The sequence below is a fragment of the Haplochromis burtoni genome, unplaced genomic scaffold, assembly GCF_018398535.1.
Source record: "Haplochromis burtoni strain Fernald_Lab_line unplaced genomic scaffold, NCSU_Asbu1 Contig_17, whole genome shotgun sequence".
Lineage (NCBI taxonomy): Eukaryota > Metazoa > Chordata > Actinopteri > Cichliformes > Cichlidae > Haplochromis > Haplochromis burtoni.
In genome coordinates this window covers 514,293-519,751 of record NW_024582378.1, presented here as the reverse complement: position 1 = coordinate 519,751, position 5,459 = coordinate 514,293, and positions in this window count along the sequence as shown.

Here is a 5,459-nt window from a genome sequence, read left to right as displayed (position 1 = left end):
GCATTGCAATAAGAAGAAACACACACACACACACGAACACGCGCACGAGTACACACATTCACACGGTATAGCTGTGTGTCTACCTCATTACGCAAGTGTTGGCACGTTTATGGTGATTTAAAAAAACACACACACACACACACACACACACACATATAAACAACAACAAAAAAACCCTAGTAGGATAAAAAAAATTGGTTTGATTTTTATGTGATTTTCTTTTATTATTTTTTTATTCCTCTGCCACTGGGTTGATGGTGAATTAGGCCTAGAAGACTCACTGATGTGTAAACCTGTTGTATGTTCAAGTTCACTGCAATGATGCTCTGACAATCAAATTAATATTGTTATTATTCAGAAGTGGTTGATCCCCCCTCTTTGTGTCCTCATGAATTATTATTATTATTATTATTCGTCCACTGACACCTTTGTGGAGAGCACTTTGTACAGTAGACATTCTGATGAAGGGAACTGTCGGCCTTATTTATACATATTTTGTCAACGCTTCTGAGAAAACGTCATTTAATTATTTATTTATTTTTTGTTTGTTTGTTTTATTTTTTTCTCTTTGCATTTCCGTATTTATTTGAATTTAATTTATTTTGGAGAAGAAGAAGAAAAAAACATATTTCATATGTGAAAGTGTGCTTTAAATGTGTCTGTGTAAGCGACAGAAGCTGAAATAAACCGTGCACGTTTTACTTGAACTTCTGAAAGCCTTTCTTTTGGGGATTTGAAAAAGACGGTGAGCAGGATTTTGTCTCTCAACCCAATCAGAAAAACTACTGCTTCCATTTTAGCGAGCATCACACCCCCTGAGAATAGATTTTGGTCATTTTTTAATTGTGCGTTTGAAGCAAAATATCTGATTATCTTCGTCACACCACGCCAGGGTTTGTGTTCGTTGATAGAGGTGTTTAAAAAAGATAGATTTAATGGATCTGTGTAATGCGAGCTCGGGACAGCAGTCTGTCTGTGTTTCTGTTTCTTGGATACAGTCCGTGTGTTTGCACCGAGAGGCGAGCAGCTGCTGCTCTGAAACAGGAGAAGCCTGGAGGTGAGGGAGGTCCGTCTAAAAGCTGCTTCCCAGCGATGATGAATAGGATTTGATACTTGAGTGACTATAATATTGATCAACTTTGCTGGGTATGAAGACTGCACGGCTCTATCGCATAAAGGACCGCGCAGACAGGCCCCTCATCTGATGCTTTTAGTCCTATCACACGTTTCTCTCCGAGTAAAAAAATGCAAAGAAAACTAAGAGAATTGAAAAGTCTCTGCTTCTTAAAGTCAGAAAACTTTAAAAACAGAAAAAAAAATCAACGAGAACTAAAAAAAGAAAACAGAACTAAATGAAATATCTCTTAACTGTCACAACTTGTGAGAAGCTGATTATTGTCCCTGATGGTATGAAATAAACTTAAAACACGAGGTAAACGATTTCATGCCCGATAATTAAAAAGAAAAGATTCTACAAATATCAGTCAGCTGATTTTTAGCTTTGCTTTCGTGAATTCAATTTCCCAAGATGCAGATTTAGATGTAAAGTGAAATTATTGGCAACAATACATTTTAGCAGGCAAAATGTTGCATGCATTTATTCATAACATATGGATCTTTATCTTCGTCGAACTGAACAAAAATTAACGAGTTTAAAACGACTGACCCCACATTTGCACAGTTTTAGAAAACAAAGTCCTCGCCATAAATATATAATTACTAATGATACACTTTTCTTTTATAAGAACAAAAATGGCAGGTGTTTGAAAGTATATATATTAGGGGGAACTGTGCGTTAATGATAACTACAGCGTGACAGCAGAAATGTGAATGTTCCAATTAAAATGCCAAATTTAGTGCAGGTACTCATATCATCAGCATTTATAGTAAGAACTATATTTACTCTTCTGGATAAAGATTGAAAAGAAAAATATTATTTCCATTTTAAAGGAGTGTTATTAGAAGAAAACATTTAAAATAGACAGTCGACTTGTGATTAAAAAAATATTTTATTATAAACCGTATTTGGAAAAATGTGAGAAAAAACAGCATGTTTTTTTTAAATTAACTGTAAAATTATTAAGAATAATAACAGTCTAATATGTTTCATTTATAATTATAGGCAGTGCTTCCCAGAATACTCATGGACGTCATTCACAATATAAATTAAGTGAAATCACACAGATACAAAAGCACTGAAATAGTTCTGAAATAAACCAGAATGCAGTAAATATTGTTCGCAGTGCTATAAATACCTAATACAGGAAAACCAGTAATTTACCTGGAAAAAAGCCTATAAATCTGCTACATGTGCACAGCCCCAATCTTCATTGTGTTCTCATAAAGCACAGCATGACTAGAACCACAAAAACTCTGTAAGCATAAGATTGTATGCGCGACTGCATATTAATCTGGAAACATAAAAAAAATTCAGTGAGTTTAAATCTAAATTTGCATGAAATCCTCTCTCTGTGTGTATGTGTTTATATTATTTCCCCCTGTCCTCTGATCAGCAGGTGGTTTGGGTCTGCAAATGCGTTATTAATGAATAATAAATATCAGCTGTTATGATACTATTGATTTTGGAGCGTGTTTGTTAAGAAGCTGCTTTTCTCTGTTGTACAACAGCATCTCGGGCCCGATCCCCTCGGAGCAACCCAATCCAGGACTTTAAAGCTGCAGGATCTTAACCCAGGGCTTGGGGACCCCTGGGGGCCCCTCAGTGGAGAAATCCAGTGGGTCACCAGAAAAATGAAAAACAGATAGTTTATGACTGGATATAAAAATATCACACTTTTGATCTAATCCGAAGTGTGATAATGCAAGAATTTCATCACCCTGGGTTCTAATGAAAAGTTTTATGTCTTTGAGGTCCTGAACTTATTTCAGAAACATGGATTATAAATGTGCAAAGAAACAGTGATACCTTGAAGTTGCAGTATTTTAGATTGATTTTCCTTCTTTTATAAGGAACAGACGTGCACATTACACAGCATGCCTACTTACTGCTGCATCAAGTCACATCTTCTGTCACAGAAATCTACCCCGCTGGAGGAAAACAGGAATACTGCATAAAGTCCTAAAACCTAAAAACAAGTTTTTTTCATATTTGCAGGTTTGCTCTGTTTGCATTTTCAAACTGTTTAACTTTACTTACTGTATATTGGCTGCAACAGAAAACATACATTTTAGTATGTTTACTGCTACCATTTGAATGTCGTCAAAGCATCTGAAGTGTTTCACCAGAATATTGACGTATCATCCCTGTATTTTAAGTTCAGAAGGAGAAAAATCAACTTCTGTATTGTGCATTTGTCAATATTTATAGATATTCTTTGCCTACCAGACAGTGGCTGGCATGTTGGTCTATAACAAAGAATGTAGTACATGGTCTCATCAAAGTTTAATCGTCAAGCGGCTCTCCAGTTGAGGCCTATAAATTATATATAATTGACCGTGTAATCAATGTGAACAGTGTATCAAGTTTTCCTGAGACAAAGCGACGAAATTATACACGCAGAACAAAAATTACAAGCTTTAATATTATTAGAATACCCTTATATAGTCCATTAGAGACAGGGAACCAGGGATATGTTGTTTAAGGTGACTTAATTTCTTTTAATTTTTTCCCTATTTAATGTTTATTTCTTTGAATCACTAAAATATTCATATATTATAGCATGTCTAGCCTTTTGTTTTGACCAGCCTTCACAACATTACACCATATGTTTGCAAGATAAAGAGTGATAAAGAGTACTTCGGGGAGATGTTACTGCAGAATGTATGAAGGTTCATTTAACATCTACGGTATTGTAAAATTTACTGGGGGGAAAAAAGCTCTGTGGTGTTTTGAAAGAGAAATTTAAAGGATGCTGAGATTTGGAGAAATCTGTGGTGCTTTTTTAGGAGCTTAGTCTAAGCATGCAAGCTGGAGAGCACCTGTGCAGTCTAAAATAGTTGTTTTAATAATTCAAAACTACAGCAAAATGACTGTGTTTTCCTCTATTGGCTGCTGTTTTCCATGTGATCTGTCCTCCTCCAGACTCCACCCTGGATGCTGTTGTTGTTTTGGATGAGCGGATAAAAGCGCTTTTCCCAGGACAGCCGTAGTTAATTGTTTGATTTAAATAATTAAGAAATGCGAGGCCTCATTTTCCTGCGCTGTGTTTCCCTGTGTCAGATCCAAACAAGAGCAAATCAGACTGCAGCTTTCTTTCTGCACGAACCAGCAGAGGGCTGATGCAGGTGCACGCACACACACATGCACACACATTGGCTCTCTTCTTCTCTCACCCTAAAAACTTTAGGCAGTTCGCTTATCTATGAAGGTTACGGATGGGAATTGTCACGATGTACAGTTTCTCTGGTGTCTGGTTAACGGTCACATCAATAAGCAAACACACTTTTATTGTTGGACTCAAATATACACAAAGTGCCCCACTACTAAGCCAACACCTCAGTAGGAAATTTGCAGTCATCAATAGCCAGTATTTTTATTTTGAATATTTATCATGTTTATTATATTATCTCTAAACAGGTAACTGCATATGAATATGAGGACTAGGCAGGTGGCAGACTTTCTGATACTACATGTGTTTAGGTTTTTAGGTTTTTAGTTGACATGGAGTACAGTTTAAATTCACCAAAGTGAGTAAGCAATCCATTTGGAGAGAAAAGATTACCCAGAATGCAATTTAGAAATCAGTTGTTGCCTAACAACAATTTATATATCTGCATTCAGAAACAATGGCAAAGTCTAAAAGTGGACACTTGGTAATACCTGCTACATGCACACATGCAAAATCTGCACCAGAAGCAAAGTTCACAGGCTGTTTAGCAGAAACTAAAGGACATCTATTGGCTTCTCTTCACTGCTTCTCTTTTAAACTCAGAATCAAATTTCCACTCTCTGTCACAGCATATCTTTTGGCCTGTCTCCTTCCCCTCACCTCCAACTGGTCCCAGCCGGTGGCCCTCCCTGAGCCTGGTTCTCACATTGTTTTCTTACTGTTAAAAGGGATGTTTTTCCTTCCCACTGTCATCAAGTGCTTGCTGATTTTTACAATATAACGAGGTTTTGTCTTTATATTGTAGGGTCTTTACCTTACAATGTAAAGAGCTTTGAGGTGACTGTTCGTGCGATTTGGCGCTATATAAATAAAATTGAATTGAACTTTATTAAAACCACTCGGTTAGAAAAATATGGTGGGAAAAAGAAACAAAGGGATGACATTTTTTAGGACAGGAGAGGGTGCGTTTCGTATTTGGTCCTCACGTGAGACCCTTGTATATCTACCAATCTTTTCATCCAGTTGTCGTGTTGTCTTTTGTTTTCCCACTTCGTACAGAAGGTGCACAAACAAGTTGAGCTGATTTATTCCAAGCAGTCATTTCTGTCTGGATTATGGCTTTAGCAGTTAGAATTACCTCTCCCACTGAGACTCTGACAACACCCATTT